General features: G+C 56.7%; 1 protein-coding gene across 1 annotated transcript in view; it reads right to left on the bottom strand.

Annotated features, from left to right (window-relative positions):
- The window catches only part of AJAP1 (adherens junctions associated protein 1), a 120291-nt gene that overhangs the window by 21838 nt on the left and 80567 nt on the right, over nt 1-17886 (bottom strand). The window lies entirely within an intron of this gene.

Genomic DNA, 17886 nt, shown 5'->3' with positions numbered 1-17886 from the left:
GAGGCCAGAGGGGTCAGGAGTCCAAAGTCAGGAGCCCATGGCTGACAGCAACCAGGAGAAGCTGGAGGAGACAGATAGGACCCTCTTCTAGAACCTTCAGAGAAGGCACGGCCCTACTGGAGTCTTAGTTTTGGCTTCAGGCCTCCAGAACCTCGAGAGAACAAATTTCCATTGCTCTGAGCACCCCCCCCCCCCCCCCCCCGCCAACCGCCGTGGGCTTCTCCCTGGCGGCCCTAGAGGTTCACATACTTGCTTAGCCTCATGATTCTCTCTCAGCAGAGTTAATTCAGAGGATGCTGGAACACCGTTAGCCATGTGGCTGGCGCACAGTAGGCTCACAGCAGGAGTCTTCCCCGTGTGGCCGCGAGCCGTGCTCCTCCTCCCTGCACACACACGAACCCCACCCCCCAGGGCTTGGTGACAAATGGGGCTGCGGTTTGCCTGTCTCCCCCTCTCTGGGGTCCCGGACACCACGCTGAGCAGAGAGGCCTTGAAGCAGAGGTCAGAAAACTGGGGCCCGAGGGCCGAAGCCAGCCCCACCATCTGAGTCTGTCAATAAAGTTTTATGGGCACGTAGCCTCATCAAATTCCTGGACGTGATGTCTGAGTTTGCTCCTGTGCCTCCAGGACAGGGTCCAGTCGTGTGGCCTGGAAGCCTAAAAGAGCTGCTATCTGTCCCTTTAGGAAAGAGTTGGGGACCCCTGCCCTAGAGGGCCCCCGAGAACTCCACAGTGGATGCTGCTGTGTGTGACTGGCGAGGACGGGGGCGAGGGAGGCTAGGCCTTCCGTTGCCTCTGCCCACCCCTGGTCTCAGGGCCTCTCCCGCCGTAGGACCCCACGCACAGGGGCCCCTCGTGGAGGACAGCACAGGCTGGATAAGCATCTCCGAGCTAATTTACCAGCTCCAAGAAGGGGTTACGCCGGGAGGCCAGGCCCCGTCCATCTGGTCCCTCTGACTCCCCTTCACTGCGCAGCAGTGACCAGGATGCTGAATCCTGGCCCAGGAAATGTGCCTCCCGCCTTGGGCCCTGAGGCCTCAGAGGCCGGCTCAGACCTGCTCACTCACAGGCAGTGTTTCTGAGCAGAAAGGCCAGTCCCGAGGGAAACACAACTCCCTCCGCACAGAGGTTGAGATTCCCAACCTCAGGGAGGCTTTCAAAGCATGAGCATCGCAGCTTCTCCAACCCGCCTCTCTCTGCCCTCTCCCCAGCCTTGTTTGCCAGTGCCTCCCAGGGTGCATGGTGCATGGGCACAGATAGGCTTGCACGCACACAGGCACCCCATGCATGCACACACATGCACACACAGGCTTGCACACACACAGGCACGCACACACAGGCACCACATGCACGCACACACAGGCTTGCACGCACACAGGCACCCCATGCACGCACACACTGAACTTACTGCTCATCTCATTCAAAAACAGAAGCAGCTGATACTCAGCTTTGAGCTCAGTAGCCAACATGGATACGACCCACTTCCTGGACTTAACTCCCAAGAGCACTGGGCCATCTCAGCAAAGGACGGCAGTGGGGAAGGAGGGTGCAGCGGGAAGCCAGCATCGCTCCTCGCTAACGAGAGGTCGGGGGCTGGGGAGGGACGCCCCCGTGGTGCCCATCAGCCAACCTCAGACCAGCAGAGGGGCTTCTGTGAGGAGAGCAGCCACGGTTCACCGCCGTGGGCCTGGGGGCCCGGGCTCTGGGGCCCACGAGTCAGCTGAGGAGTCTGTGGCTGGATTAGTCACCAGGGCCACTGGCACCCGCCACCGGGACAGAGTATGCATTTAGCCCATACAGTGGTGAATGGATCGAACCGCCAAGCAAACAGCACGCGCTCCCCTGCAAAACCTGGCTGCCCTCCCTCTCAGAGCATCCTCGCCGTGCGACCTGGATATTCCCGTCCCCCAGAGGACGCGCCAGCACCGCCGTGGAGCTCCGGATTGGGAGCCGGCGCTCAGTGCGTGTGCGGAGGGCGGTGGCTCTCGCCCTGCTTAGCGTCACTTACGTGGAGTGTGGGCAGAGGCTCAGGCCGCCTTCCTGGTGCGGGACGGCTGGTGCTGGGCGTACCAGCTCCGTGCGTGGCCTGGAGCAGGCGCCTGCTACGTGCACTCTAGATAAAGGGACGGACCAATGCCTACTGTGTATCGGAAAGCCCAGTAGGCGCACCATGGCCAGATTCCCACCCAGAGGCTGGTCCTGGAGGCCTGAGTCCTGCTAATCTTTCTAGTTGGGGATCTCTTTAAAAATACATTCCCTGTGCCCCCAGACGCCTACCCAAGCCCGAAGGACAGGGCCCAGACTGAAGGGTATCCACTTCCCGTGGCTTGTGCACTTGTCTCCTCCTGATTCTCAGTGGCATCTCAGCATGTTGACTGTGGCCCAGGACAGAGATGCTGTCTAGCAGCCGCAGGGGCAGGGCAGAGCCTGGCAAGTCCTCTCGGGCCTGCAGGCAGAGACACAAGGGCCGAGGAAGCGGTTCCCAGATGCCGGCCAGATAGCGGAGGCGGACCCTGGCGAGAAGACCCTTACCTGTCGGTGTGTCACAGGTGAGGACAGAACTATGGGACGGTCACAGACGTCACCATGAGCTCGGCCGCGCCTAGAGCGGGCTCCCTTGCGTTCTGCCCCAGCACAGATCTGAGGCTCTGAGCCACCTGCCTCCTGAGCCGTCTGGAGGCCAAAGAGGACACACAGGATGCCCCCGCCTGGCGCCCGGGACAGAGCAGGTGCCATCGCGGCTCCTGTCCGGGGGGTCTTGGGCAGAAAAAAGCAGTGTTTGGATGCAGCCCTGAGAACCTGATTTCTGGTGGAAGCTGCCCCTACCCACCGGGGTCACTCCTGAGGGCCATCCCAGGGGAGCCGTGCTGTCGTGGAGCAGAGGCACGTCAGTGTGCCCTTCAGGAAGAGTGAGGCAGAGGGGACGTGTCTCTGCTGTGCCCACAAGGACCTCAGACAGCCGCCCTATCCTCCCTCGTCCCCAGGCTGGGTCTGACTGCCCCCGATGTCACATGATGGAAAAGTGACAGTGTTACGTGTTCGTTCAACAGCTGAGGACCTACTATGTGCAGACACAGGCTAGACACTAAGCTGCAGCCCGGTGCCCACCACGTGCATGTCGCAGTCTAGGGGCCGGAGGGGCAGGCGCCAACCATCACGCTTGGGAGTAAACGTGCATTGTGTCTGTGACAAAGGCTTCAATGGCAAGAGGTACCATGATGGCCCAGGAGGGAGGCAATCAGGCAAGACACCTGCGGGCCCCAAGTCTTCATCCTGCCCTCCGGCCACACTCCTGGCTGCATCACTTTGCAGTGTCCCCCGCCCAAGGAGGGGGTGACCTGCCCCAGCAGTCGCCTCTGGGCCGTGCCTGGGGCACAGGCTCGTTCACACGTTTGCTGTCACCGGGAGAATGTGCCGGGCCCAGACGCAGCAGGTTTACACCCTGAGTTTGGTGCTGTTCGTTGCTGGGACGGTAGCTAACTGATACTCTCAGTGAAGGGGGAGGGCGGTCTTCCAGGCAAAGAGAAGGAACCGCACGGTCCAGGGTCACAGGAGACTGCCAGGGAGGCCCCAGGACACAATACAGAAAATGACTACTCCCTGCGGGGCAGGGCGGCTTCAGGTCCAGAGAGCTCAGGGTGTCAGACGTTAGCAGGTGCCACATCTCACTCACTCTGTCGCCATGTCCCTGAGCAGCTACTCACATAAGAGCCACGGTCCCAGGGTCTCCCCTTGGAAACTGAGTTCTGGCACACAGGACGCAGAAGGGATACGGGACAGACTGGGTTTGCTCTGTAGAAGAGAAGAGTTTCGGGAGGTGTCTGTGGGCAGCTGAAGGCACCCACCCACAGGGGCTAAGGGGGATGCAGACCACGGCCCTCCCCAAAGACGCTTCTCAGAATTCCAAAGCAAGAGTTTTGTGCTGTTGTTGGAACCGGGGGCTCCGTGCGGGAAGCTGAGCTCCCCGCTAGAGGCCCCTGACACACGAGCTTGAGAACTGTCTGCTAAAGAAGCCTGTGTCCTAAAGTTGGTTTGACCCAGCACCCCCCATACAACCCGAAACAGGCGCCCTCCTCTCGCATCACGTGCGTGTCTGAACCCCAGGCGGAACCTGGTCCCCGTGGAATTCTGCAGCACACAGGCTCGGACAAGCCTCTGCTCTGGCGATCGGAAGTCAGAAGAGGGCTGTCCACAACCCACGAGGGCTACGAGCACCACCCGGAGCATCCGGGGAGCACTTGTCCTGGACTCACTGTGTGGAGCTCTGGCCACTGCCGAGCGGCTTCCTGCACAGCCAAACCCCTGACCTCGGCTGGCATTTGCTGCAGGGCCCTGTGGTGGCCACTGCTCGTCTGCATGCTGGCGGAGCTGGGGAAGCCCATCAACAGCTGCCTTCCGGGGACTCGGCGGGCGAGCTCAAAGTCAGGCCTTTAGGGTTGAACCGAGCCCGAGGGGCAGGAAGGGAGGGAGGGTCCGGCCACGTCCCTTCAGAGCACGGTGCAGCTTGCAGACAGAGCCCGGTGCTCAGCTGGCCGTCGGCTCTGCCTTCAAAATTCACTGACGATGTCAACGGAGCCAGCGGGAGGGAGATGGCTATCCCTGCGTTCCATTAAAATCTCTGCGAAGCCCTAAAGTTTGAGGAAATTGCAATGCAATTTGGATGGGGCGGGGAGTGTGGGAGAGAAGTCCACCAGCTTCCCGCAGGGGTGCTCTGAGCACTTTTTAAAAGCTTCCTGCTGGGGAATATCATCAATCCCAATGGCGGCCACCGGTTGCATGCTGCTAACTACCATTTTATTAAAAACAATAAACAGACAAATACATGTATTCAACAGGCCCAAATACCCCCTCCCCCACCCAGGGGTCCTGCATGGCCAGCCCACTGCCCTCAGGAAGTTGTCTGACCCCCTTCTCCCACCAGGAGGGGGCACTTAAGAGTCACTACTGTCCCCACCCACCCCAGCTCCAAGGCAGGGCGACCTGTCCGGAGAGCTGGGAAGGGCAGGACAGGATAGGCCCAGGCAGTGGTGGCTCTGGGCACTGGTCCCCGCGATGCCAGGAGAGCAGGGAGGAGGGCCTGAGGGGTGGGAGGTGCAGGGGAGGGGTGGCACGTGGTGGGAGACGGAGGCTGAGGAACAGCTGCCCTTTGCTTTGACGTGTGCTCCTGATGACATTTGAACCCACGATTGCAAGACGGCCTTTCAAAGCCCAAGACTGAGGTCCCGCCAAAGAGAACAAGCAGAAACCACCTCAGTCTAGGGGATCAGAAGCCAGGAACTCCCTGCGAGTTTGGAGAACAGAAGAGGCGTTGTTGTCCCACCTCCAAGATGACAGCCGTTTGGAGTCAAGGAGGCGTGTGTAGGCTGCAGACAGAAATGGGGGCTGAAGCCTTCCGAGGGGGACGGGCCTTCCAGAAAGACGGAAACCTAGCTTCCAGTCCTCATGATCTCAGCCGAGGTGGCTGAGGGGTGGCCTCGGGGGTAGGAGTCCCAGACGTTTCCTGTGAAGCACCAGGGGTTAGGGGTTTAGGCTGGGAGGCTGATAGGGTCTCATCTCCAAAGCTGCCACAGACACAGGCAAAGAAACAGGTGCAGCCGTGTCCCAGGAAGACTCCGCCTGTGGCCACTGACATTTGAATTGCAACTCATCTTCACACGCTATGAAATACGACCCTTTTGATTTGCACCCACCTCAGATCAAATCCTGTCCACCGCTTCTCATCCACAATGTCCAGCACTGAACACAAGTTTACCAGGCACACCAGAGGACAGCACCAAAGAGTAAAATCCAAGAGGAAGGACACAACAGACAAAAGCAATGGTCTCACAGAATATCTAGGTATTTGTGTTATCAGGTGCTAACTCCAAAATTACAGGTGGTTAATATAGTAAAGAGAACAGGTTACAAGACTGAGACTTTCTGGAGGGAACGGCGATACGTATAAACACTAATATCTTATGTACAGATCACGTACATGAATAATTCATATGTGTGCGTACAAATAAGACATGTGGGTTATTTTTGACGCAAATAGAATCTGTTCCCGCTAATTCCGGTGGGACTGGCCCTGGGCAGCTGGGGTTTCTTCCTTTCTCGGCCCTGCTCTCCCCACTTGTGTAATGAGGACCTGAGTCTACATCGGTTGCTGAGCCTGGACACTGTACTTTCAGGGGCTGGAGGAGAATCAAGGAGGGCCCGAGGGCCTCTCTCTCTCTCTCCTTCCTGTGCTGTCCTCCTTCAACCTGTTCTCTGTACTCGGGGTACAAGATTTCACTAGAAAGGACTTTGAAAACCTTTGGGTTGATCAGCACAGTCGGGCCTTTCCAGCAGCAACGACGTAAGATTCTGCCTGAGGAGGAGGTCTGTGATGGGCTCCAGCTGGACTCTTCAGAGGAGGGACATACCATCAGGAGAGGCCCTGGGTGGGACCTGTCTGGTGGCCAGAACAAGGGCCGCGTGGTGAGGAACCACAGGAGCATGACAAGGCCCACGCAAAATGGGACACACGGTCTCTTCTGCATCAGGATGTGTCTCCGTGGGCTCCCCAAGACCTGCCACGTCCTGGGGCTCCGGCCCGCATCTGACGCCTTGAATTCACCATTTTGGTCCTGGTTTTACAGACGTCTTTTGAGAGGCAAACTCCTTGTAAGAGGAATAAATCATTGAGGTGACAGCGTAATTGGGCGGAGATGTGTGGGAAGAAGGCGTGGGAAGTCAAGATCGTTTCTTACTGGCTGAAGGGATTCAGAGCAACAAGAAGATCCTGGGTCCTGATGCGAGGGGTGTCGCTGAGAAGCAAAGAACAAATGGAAATCACCGTCTCCGAGGACTCCACGCACAAGCTGTGTTAAGCTCCGCTTATGTATCTGAGTTACACCCTGCGACATAATAATCCTGTTTGTTCAGCACCTGCTTTGTGCCAGGTGGACCCTCGGCCTTCCTAGCTCCGCAGGGTGGCAGACACGGGGTTCACAGCAACTGCGCTGCACTCCCCCCGCCCAGGCAATCCCATCAACTCTCAGAGCCAAGGTTACCATCTCCACCCTGACCGGGCCCACGGCATCTTCTGTTCTCATCGTCCTGTCTGTTGGGATCTTGCCCTGGGGTCACTGCACCCCTAAGCACAAAGCAAACCTGTTCCTTCCTTGTCCTTCCATCCTCGTGGATGTCGCCAGTGGTCCCTCCTCCTTTCAGCCCCTCCTTTCAGGACATGCTCGGCTTTACCCTCCTCGTGTATCTGTGATGATTTCCTCCATGCACCGAGCCCTGTACTCTGCACAGCGGCTTCCCTGGCTCACTTGTCCTGTCTCACGGTGGGCAGCGCCATCACCATCCAGGGAGCTGGCAGGTGTATGGCCTGGAGGGGGTCTGGTGGCATTAGGACAAGGGGGTGAGCAGGAGGCCCAGTCCAGGAGCCAGGCCCCCATCCCCACCCCGGCCAGCCCCTCAGCCTCTGTGTTCAGAGGTACCTGTGCATTGGGCGTCTGCCCAAGTCTGGCCATAAGTCAGTGCTCCGTGACCCGCTCTCATCATTCCTGAAATGGAAACACACATTGCAAAGAGCAGGGATGCTTTTTCCCTTGGCTTTTGTCTCCACTGCATTCTGTCCTCTCGCACAAAACGCTATCATCTGGTGCGTTCACCAGATCTCTCATCTTCGGGTGACATGAGCCAGGTCCTGGGTAAAACCGGGGAAGAGTTCCCCAGCAGAACGTGCACACCATGAGGGCTGTGGCACACCCCAGCTGTGGGCTGGGCAGAGAGGCCCCCGCACCGAGGCAGAGAGCGCTGCCCCCAGGCTCATCATATAGCCCACGTTCTGGAACTGTAGGGGATCAGAGTGCTCCTTCACAGTCACCCATGTGCTCCAGGCTGCGCTGGACCAAGATGCCCAAACCCTCCCCAGGCCACAAAGAGCTCTGCCAGATCCGGAAACCGTGATACTATCTCCGGATGGAGGTGAAGAAGAAACGATCATGACAAGGAAGAAAGGGTGGTGTGGGAGGTGCACCTGCCCAGGCAGGCCCCGCAGGAGTCCCTGGCAGTGGGAGCGCCCAGGGCAATGGAGGGCTGGGCTCGGGCCACCGAGGCGGGTTCCAGAAGTGGCCCAGTCACCACCGGCTTGGCGACCCCAGGCAGAGAGGTTGGCTGACCACTCCACATCTTGGATTCTGCAACAGGAATCAGCAAGAATGACCACTGCCTCACTCACCCCCCAAGTCTGGATCAGGGTGGTGGGGTTCTCGTCCCTGTCTCTTGGCCACCCCATCTGAACCGTCACCCTCTCCCTGGGACACTGGATGGTGTTGTTGGAGATGAACACCCACATCGCTCTTCTCTGTCTCTCTCTCTTTCCCTCTTTCCCTCTCTCGGAAGGTTAGATCCCTTCTTCTCTAGTCCAATCAGACCAAACAGGGGTCCACCTCACCCTCCTCCTGAGGTGACTGCAGTGTCCCCCCATGGGGGGTGGAAGACGAAGGGGTCTCACAGGAGATGTCTGGGGTTTGCGGTGCCCCCCGCCATGGCACGTGCCCCACGTCAGCCCCATGCTTAGGGGACCCGCTGGTCCTGCTCTGGTGAAGGATGGCATTCTGTGTGTAAGGGCAGTGACTGCCAGGCACACCGCTCCCTCAGGCTCAAAACCCATTTTTAAAAGAGTTATGAGGGTGGCAAGGTCACCCGTCAGGTCCCGTTGGTCACCTCCTAGGCCCTTGTGTAGCTCAGAGGTCTCGAGGGCATTGTGAAATGCCTCCACACCTCCCATCTCCTCTGGTGCACGCATGTGGACACACACTGGCAAACAGAACCCACACACGCACACGCCCTCCCCTACGTGCGGGGGCCCTGCACACCTCCAGTGTCCCGGTCGCTGCGTCCCTCTGTGCATGTTCCTGGTGGAGGAGCAGACACACCAATCCCTTCATTCTACCTGCAGCGCCCCTTCGCTGCTCGCACCTCCCACACAGCCTCCCTCCCGGTCAACTGTCCTCTGAGCGCTTGCTCTGAGAAGGGCAGGTGCAAATGCACAGAAGCACCTGCAGCCTGTGAGGCCCACGCCCTGGCCTTGCAGTCTCCCTGCCGCCACGCTGCACAGGCCCAGCGGGTGGCAAGTCAGATGTTATCTCAGATTTGCAGATAAAAAGACCAAGGTTCCAAGACAAGGTGACTTCTCCAAGGCGTCTCTGTGGCGCAAAGCCCGGCACGGCTCGAAGGTGGCGCTTGACTCATGTCCCGTGCGAGGCAGACTTGTGGGGCCCGTGGGGCCCGGGAGCACCCTGTCAGCTGCTCCCTGGTTCTTCACAACCCAGCAGGGATACAAAGTCAACGGGACTGAAATGCCAGGACCTTTCGAGGCTGAACGCAGGGGTGGGGGTGGGGGCTTGGCATGTGCAAGAGTTTAGAAACTAAAAGTGCCCCCCCAAGAGACAGGCTGGAGTCACAACCCCAGAACCTCAGAATGTGACCCTACTTGTACACAGGGTCGCACAGACATGATTAGTTAAGATGAGGTCATACTGGGGCAAGCTGACCAGTGTCCCTATAAGAAGGGGGGGCACACAGAAACGCACACAGAAGGTAGAGGCCACGCGGCAACAGAGGCAGAGGTCCAGGTGACTGCCAGGAACCCCTGGGAGTGGAAGAGGTGGGAAGGATCCTCCCCATGGCCCTGTCCACACCTGGGTCCCAGACTCCCGGCCTCTAGACAGTTGAGCCCAACAGCCCCAAGGAGCTACACTAACAGTAAAGTTGGGATTCCATGGGGTCAGACAGCTGAACCTTCAGGGAAGGGGTCTTCTGTGGCAGAGCCGTGGGCTGGACCAGCACAGTCTCCCACCAGCACGGCCTGGCCCACCCACCCGCCTTGTGGAGCAAGGGTTCCTTGCAGGCGGTTTGCACCCTCTGTACCATCCAGCAGGCGCAGGGACCACGGGGACCCGGCACCTTCCCACTGCAGCGTGTAGTGACCAGTGATGCACCGTTGTCTCATCTGAGACACCAAAGGTCACCAGCCGCCTCATCAACTAAAATCCCAATGTGGGGCAGGCGATTTCTCAGGGAAGGGTGCATTTCCAGAGGCCACGCTGAGGACAACCAAGCGAACAGGGGAACCTAAAGCCTGGTGTCCCTTCTGCAGAAGCACCGTCCCAGCTGGTGCCGACCAGAGAACGGAAATTTGAAAGAACAGAGTGCAGTGCAAGTAGCCTGTACTAAACATGACTGTTATCATCCTGAGGCACACAACGAATTCTCAGCCAGGTGTGAAACCGGCTTCGGAGCAGTCTGGGGGCAGTCAGTGCTGGACATTCGGGTCCTTCCGCGGATGATGATGGCCGGCCACCACCTGTCAGGCCATTGCTACAAGCCAGGTGCCGGGGCAGGCCTGCTACACACGGTATTGCTTGTCCTACAATAATATTCCTACAAAGTGGGGGTGCCTGGGTGGCTCAGTCGGTTGAGCGTCTGTCCAACTCTTGATTTCGGCTCTGGTCGTGATCTCACAGTTCGTGAGATCAAGCCCCGTGTCAGGCTCTGTGCTGACAACACAGAGCCTGCTTTGGACCCTCTGTCTCCCTCTCTCTCTCTGCCCCTCCCCTGATTAAAAATAAATAAAATGTTAAAAAAAATAATAATCTCACAAAGTACGTGTAGCAGGACGGAGAGCAGCCCACCGAGATATGCTGGAGTCCTAACTCCCTGCACCTCTGAATGTGACCTTATTTGGAAAGAGAGACTTGGGAGACATAATGAGTTAAAGACCTCCATTATCCTGGACTTAGGGTGGGTCCTAAATCCAACGAGAGGCGGAACCAAGAGGGGGACCGGGGCACACAGAGACGGGGGAGGGGGAAGTCCACGCAAAAAATGGGGCAGAGCTTGGAGTGATGGGGTCCCTAGCCCAGAGCCGCTGGAGCCCCAGCATCTGAAGAGGCAGGAAGCATCCTCCCCCAGGGCCTACGCAGGCAGCACAGCCCTATGCACAGCTGGATTTGAGACTCCTGGTCTCCAGACTGGGAGGCGATAAATTTCTGTTGTTTTCAGTACCACTCGTTTCCTGGAGGCCCCAGGAAAGTCACATGGTAGATTTTGCCATCTTCACCTTACGGTGGGGGACAGTGAGGCTTGTCCAGGTCACCTGTAGTCCCCAAAGGAGCAGAGCCCGTGTTCAGACTCAGCTCGGCCCGATTCCAAACCCTCCTTCTCTCCACGGGCGCTCAAGTCCCAGCTGGACACCTAGGAAGGCCACTCACCCAGCAGGGAGGGACTTGGGAGGAGGACCCTCTGCACGAGAGTGTGTTTCCCGCTACTCAGTGGCCTCTGCTGGCCAGACTTCCCAGAGATCCCCAAATGATCTGCCTACCTTGGGCTCAAAGCCGAACGCAGAGGGCACGCCTCCCTCGCACCTTTTGGAGAGGACCTTCCATCCCCACCCTCATGCTCCATCCCGGTGCTCCGGAAACTTCAAGACATGCATCATTCATGCCTGAGCTAAATCAATCCAAGGAGCGTGCTGCTGACCCACAGGGGGAGGGTGGTGCGAGCATCCGGCGGAGGAGGCGGGGAACCCCAGAGGAGCACTCCCCCAGGCTCTCTGCTCAATGTTGTACTGAGCTTTACTATTCTCTAATCAAAGCACCCCAGACCTTTACCTGCCATCCAGGATGGAAAGTGGGGGCGGCACGACTCCCCAAGACATGGAGAGAAGCCAAAGGCTCATAATGGGGGAAGGAAAACAGCGAAGCTGGGACACCTGTTCCCTCTTCGGAGGAAGGGAGCCCGGAATCACACCTGAGTCTGCTTCAGTGTGGGATTCCACGCCTGCCGCGTCCTGGCGCGGGCTGAGCAGGAGGGCCTGGAACAATTAATTCAGGAAATTGTCATCCTGGACTCCCCAACAAACTCTGGCTTTTGAGGGGGTCTCTGATGGCCGTCCATTAGCATTACTCGTTGTTATTTGGCATGATTGCATGGGATGATGATTTTGATTACTTCAATTCTATCAGTGGCGGGCAAAGGCAGCTGGAAGTCCCACTGGGATTGTCTTCTTTCTTTCCTTCCAAAGAGACTGTCTAAGGGGCTCTATCCTTGGCGTGGTGGTGGTGTTGGCCCAGGATGGAGAAGGCGCAGGTAGGGTCTGCACCCCTGGGTCCCTCAAGAGCTGCTGGGCACAGGACCCAGCCTCCTCGGGTCTGCCTCTCTCCTGAAGCCCCCATAACCCACATGGTTTTTCCTTTGCCTTCCTGTCACTCTTCATGGCGCTGCCTCTGCCCTTGGGCTAACCAGTGTGCTTCGTTCAACTGCAGTGTGTGTGTGTGTGTGTGTGTGTGTGTGTGTGCGCTGCATGCACACGGCTGAGCCAGCAGGCATGTGCACCTAAGTGCACGTTTGTGTATATGTGTGTGCAGAAGCCTGTAGTGTGCATGTGCGGATATGTGCCTGTGCACGCACGTGCCTGCGTCTATATTCAGATCCCCCCCTCTGGCTGAGCCCAGTCAAACCCATGTCTTCCTCCACGGAGCCTCTTCTGTGACACTCAACACCGTGCTCTCTGACAGAGCTCAATAATAGCTCTGTTGATTGATTCATTGACCTTGGACAAATCACTTAAATTCTCAGCCTACTCATCTGCCAGAGGGGGAAAAAAAGTCTGAGAGTCCTTTAAAAATCATGAAGCATTATACACACGTAAGGATTACGCTTAAGCTGAACACGGGAAGAATGGCCACATCCAGCACTTGGGAGCCAAGGCTCCTTCTGGGCTAAAGCCACGTACGAGTGGCTACACCATGTGCTGTGAAGCTCTGGTCGGGCTTTGCTGCCCTTGACAAATGACTCAGGCACTCGAAGGGCCAGTTTGGGCTCAGATGTCCATTGAAGTCATGGTGGCAGTGCCCGGGAGTCCATGTGTCCTCTCTCCTACTCCCTGCCTATAACCCCTCTCAACAGCCCCCCAGCCCATCCAGACAGACCCCATTCCCTCCCGAATGAAAATGCCCCATCGCTTCACCTCCTGAACTGCAGTCCCTGCCTCACACTGTGATAGTCCAGGGCACGCCGCAGCCCTGCCTTCTCCCATAATTATATCATCAAGCCTGAATCAGCACATGAGCCTTATTGAAGTCAGGAGGCCAATTATTCCCCAATCAATTTTGAGTAGGTAAGTCAGGAATTGTTCTTGGCAAGACCTCCTATAGATGGGGTTGAGCCAACCTGACCTTCACTTTGCAAATCTGTCCCAGCTGCACAGAGCATTTAAGGGCTCAGGTCAAAATGTAAAAGACAAACTCACTGGGGGCGGGGGGTGGGGGCGGGGAGAGTATGAACTGAGAAAACCATTTACGCTTATCTGACTGTGATCTCTTGGCAAAGCCTCAGCAATTATTTGAGGGCCTACAGCTGAATAAATGGATGGATGGATGGATGGATGGATGGACGGATGGATGGATGGATGGATGGGTGGATGGATGGAAGGAAGGATAGATGGATGGACAGATGGATGGGTGGGTGGATGAAAGGATGGTGGATGGACAGATGGACAGATAAATGGGTGGATGGATGGACAGACAGACAAATGAACAGATGGATGGATGGGTAGATGGATGGATGGATAGACAGACAAATAAAAAGATGGATGGATGGGTAGGTGGATGGATGAATGGGTGGATGGATGGATAGATGGAAGGAAGGATAGATGATGGACAGATGGATGGGTGGGTGGATGGAAGGATGGATGGATGGATAAAGGGTGCATGAGCGGGTGGGTGGATGCATGGATGGGTGGATGAGTGGATGGAAGGATGGATGGATGGATGGATGGATGGACAGATGGATGGATGGGTGGCTGGGTGGGTGGATGGATGGAAGGAAGGATAGATGGATGGACAGATGGATGGGTGGATGGATGGATGGATGGGTGGATGGATGGATGGATGGATAGATGGATGGATAAATGGGTGGATGGGATGGTGGGTGGATGGATGTACAGACAGATGAACAAATGGATGGGTGGATAGATGGATGGATGAATGGGTGGATGGATGAATGGATGGGTGGATGGATGGATGGATGGATGGATGGATGGACAGATGGATGGATGAATGGGTGGATGGGAGGGTGGGTGGGTGGGTGGATGGGAGGGTGGATGGATGGATGGGTGGATGGGAGGGTGGGTGGGTGGGTGGATGGGAGGGTGGATGGATGGATGGGTGGATGGGAGGGTGGGTGGGTGGGTGGATGGGAGGGTGGATGGATGGATGGGTGGATGGGAGGGTGGGTGGGTGGGTGGATGGGAGGGTGGATGGATGGATGAATGGACAGATGGATGGATGAAAGGATGGACGGATACACAGACACCTAGGTGAATGGGTATTCAGGAAGAGCAGACACAAATGACAGCTGTGGCTTCCAGTTTGTTTTTGGTGCTTCTGTACCCATGCTGAGCCCTTCCCCTCTGAATCCCCTACAACCTGATGTGCCCCCCTGTGCCCCTTAACTGCCTGCCTGCCCCAGCCCTGCCTCTGCCAACCCTGCCACACATGGCCCCATCTCAGTAGAGGCAGGTGTGCAGATCTTTGCTTTTACAACCTCTGTCCTGTGTCCTGTGTGCAGGGTGGTCCTCAGGGAGTAGTTGAAAAGGGTGATGGGCTTTTAGATTTTGTGATTTATTTTACTTTACTTCGTATTTGGAAATAATTTCAAACTTAGAGAAAAGGGGAGAGGATGCACAGAGACCCCTGCCCCAGACTTGCCAACGGTCGCAGCACTACCCGATCCCAGCCCACATGTCCTGTTTAGCGCCAGCTTGTTTGCAAATTCTTTCAATCTGGAACAACCTGCCAGCCTCTCCTAGACTTTCGTGACCACGGCATTTTTAAAGACCACAGAATTACCAGTCATTTCAGTACATTCGTCCAGGTTTCCTCATGGGTTAAGGGTCAGGGGAGAGAAACCACGAAGCCACGCTGTGTTCCTGGTGACTCCTACCAGCTGGGGCATGCGAGCAACCTGTCCCTCCTGGTCGGGGCCACTGGGACTACTGGGCCTCGGTGGTGTCTTCCTGTGAAGGGACATCCCCTCTTTGTGGAAATAAGTACCTTCTGGGAAATAACTCGAGATGCAAAGGCCCAGCCCCGGCTCAGCCATCATCCACTGGTTTTACTGCCTATTGGTGTTTCTTGCCTGAATTCATTGGCGTGATGGTGGCAGGGCGTCTAAGTCCACCAACCCTTCCATGCTGCCACCACTGGTGGTGAGCAGCTGCTGTCCAGAGGGGCTTTCTCTTGTCACTTCTTTACTCGCCCAGGGGTCCCTACTTTCCTCCACATGCTGTGGCCTCAGCTCTTATTTTGGGCCTGAAATGGTCTCTGGTCCCATCAGCAGGAGCTCCTGGTTCTGGCCTCTGGTCTCTCCGCCACGTCCCCCTCCTTTCTGGACAAGATGCTGCAAGTCTGCTTTGTTATCTACCTGCCCCAGCCCTGGAACCAGCCACGTCTCCAAAGAGCCGTGGTCTTTCTACGGAGAATGCTGGAAACCAGGGTCCGAGTGTTAGGCACACTCACTGCTACTGGGGTGTCAGTCTCCTTGGCTGGAGAGCCGGAAACGTCTCTGTGAACAGTCCTCGGGAAAGCCGTGCGTGTAAACCAACACCCCTGAGCTGCGTTGAAGAGTGCTGCCCCACCCCAAAACACTCATCCACCTGGAACCTCAGAAGGTCACCTTGTTTGGGAGTAGGGCCTTTGAAGATGAGACCGAGTTAAGGTAAGGCCATACTGGGTTAGGGTGGGCCCCAATTCCAATAGCCGGTGTCCTTGTAAGAAGAGGAGAGGACACACAGGGGGACACCCACACAGGGAGATAAGGCCGTGCCTACACAGAGCAGAGGTTGAAGGGAGGGGGCCTCAAGCCCAGGGATGCTGGGAGCCCCCGGAGCTGGAAAAGGCAGACAAGGATCACCTCCTGGAGCCTCCAGAGGGAGCGCGGCTCTGCTAAGACCTCATCTTGGATTCCCAGCCTCCAGAACCGGGAGAGAAGACGTTTCTGTCGTTTCAAGCCCCCAGCCCGGAGGACTTGGTTACATAAGTGCCGACAAACCTCTACGACCTCCGGATGCAACCCAACGCCAGAAGGCCATTCCAGCTGCCCCCCTTCCCTCGGAGAGACCCAGCCCTCCCTGTGCCTCTGCTCCTTCCCTTCTCCCGCTCAGCTCTGCCGGCCCCTGCCCTGCCCAGACGTCCCCTTGCACGACGACCACCGGGCACTGAGCTACTGGCCGGGGCAGCTTCCACTCGCAGGTGCCTCTCTCTGCTGCTGGGAGCTCCGGAAAGTCTGTTTCGGATGCTTCCTCCTGAGGACGAAGGCTGGAACCAGAAGCAAGACACCCTGTCCTCAGCTGGATGGAGCTGTCAGGTCTTTGTTGTTGTTGTTGTTTATTAATTAAATTTAAAAAAAATTTACGTTTGTTTATTTATATTTCGGAGAGTGAGAAAGACAGAGCATGAGCAGGGGAGGGGCAGAGAGAGGGAGACACAGAATCTGAAGGAGGTTCCAGGCTCTGAGCTGTCAGCACAGAGCCCGACGCGGGGCTCGAACTCACGGACTGTGAGATCATGACCTGAGCTGAAGTTGGATGCTTAACCGACTGAGCCACCCAGGCACCACCCCCCTTTTTTTTTAATTTAACAAAATTGTGATAAAATATACACACCACATGAAATCTACCCTGAACCATTTTTAGGTGTGAGGTTTGGTAGCATTCAGTGCATTTGCACTAACAGGCGGCTTGTCTGCAGAACCTTTCCCTCTGTCCCCGTTAAACGCGAGCTGTGTACCCCCTCCCCAAGCCCCTGGTGCCCACCCACCCATCTCCTGTCTATGTCCGTGAACTGACCCCTCTAGGGACCTCACATGAGCGGAATCCTACAGTATGTGTCCCTTTGTGTCTGGTTTATGTCACTCAGCACAATGTCCTCATGGTTCATTCATACTGTAGCAGATGTCAGAATTTCCTTCCTTTTTTTTTAAAGGCTGAGTAATATTCCATCATATGGATCTGCCACATTTTGTTTATCCACTCATCTGTCGATTGGCACTTGGGCTGTTTCCACCTTTTGGTGATTGTGAGTCATGCTCCTGTGAACACGGGTGTGCAGACACATATCCGTTGGAGTCCCTCCTTTCAGTTTTTTTGGGGGCATGAGACCTGTCAGAGCTTTTTCTCCTTCCAAGAGGAGAGGGTCTGTGAGCTGCACAGGGGTGCCCACGGGGAGGGGGCCGGCCTGGAAGCCGTCTCAGGGGCCAGGGGCTGGGCGCCTGATGTGGCCAGTGTGCACAGGGGCGTCCCTACCCCCAGGAGACCCTCGGAAGCCAGAAACTCAGGAGGAGACCCTGCACTCCGGTCGGGAAGCAGAAACAGGTGCGTTGGACCGAACACCCAAGTCAAAGTCAAGGGCTATACTGGCCACTCCGGCCGGAAGAGAAGACACCAAAGTACAAAAGGAAACGGAAAAAGCAAACCACACACACATACGACTCAGAGTCTGCTGCCTCCTCCCCTTCCTCAGATGGCTTCTTTTTTTAAAAAAAAATATGCTGTGAGGGTCACGTCTGTGCAGTGAGAGGACGTGAAAAATACCAACAACCCGTGTGAAATACCAGCCGAGATGACTCAGGAAGGGAGATGAAATGCAAATTGATCTCTGCCTCTTGGGAACTGATTTAAGAATCTGTTCAAAATCAAATTAACTTTTTGACTTATTTCCCCAGAAAGCTCGGGAAGGCAGCAGTGAGGCCTCGGGTTCACGTTCTCGCGGGGGAGACACAGAAGCGTGGGGCCGTCACCTGCCGTGGGCGTCCACGGGGCCCAACGTCTGCACCGGGCGGACGGGCTCCA

The sequence above is a fragment of the Acinonyx jubatus genome, chromosome C1 (assembly GCF_027475565.1).
Source record: "Acinonyx jubatus isolate Ajub_Pintada_27869175 chromosome C1, VMU_Ajub_asm_v1.0, whole genome shotgun sequence".
Classification (NCBI taxonomy): domain Eukaryota; kingdom Metazoa; phylum Chordata; class Mammalia; order Carnivora; family Felidae; genus Acinonyx; species Acinonyx jubatus.
The sequence above is the reverse complement of the archived record's forward strand: the minus strand, read 5'-3'. Positions and strand labels throughout refer to the sequence as shown.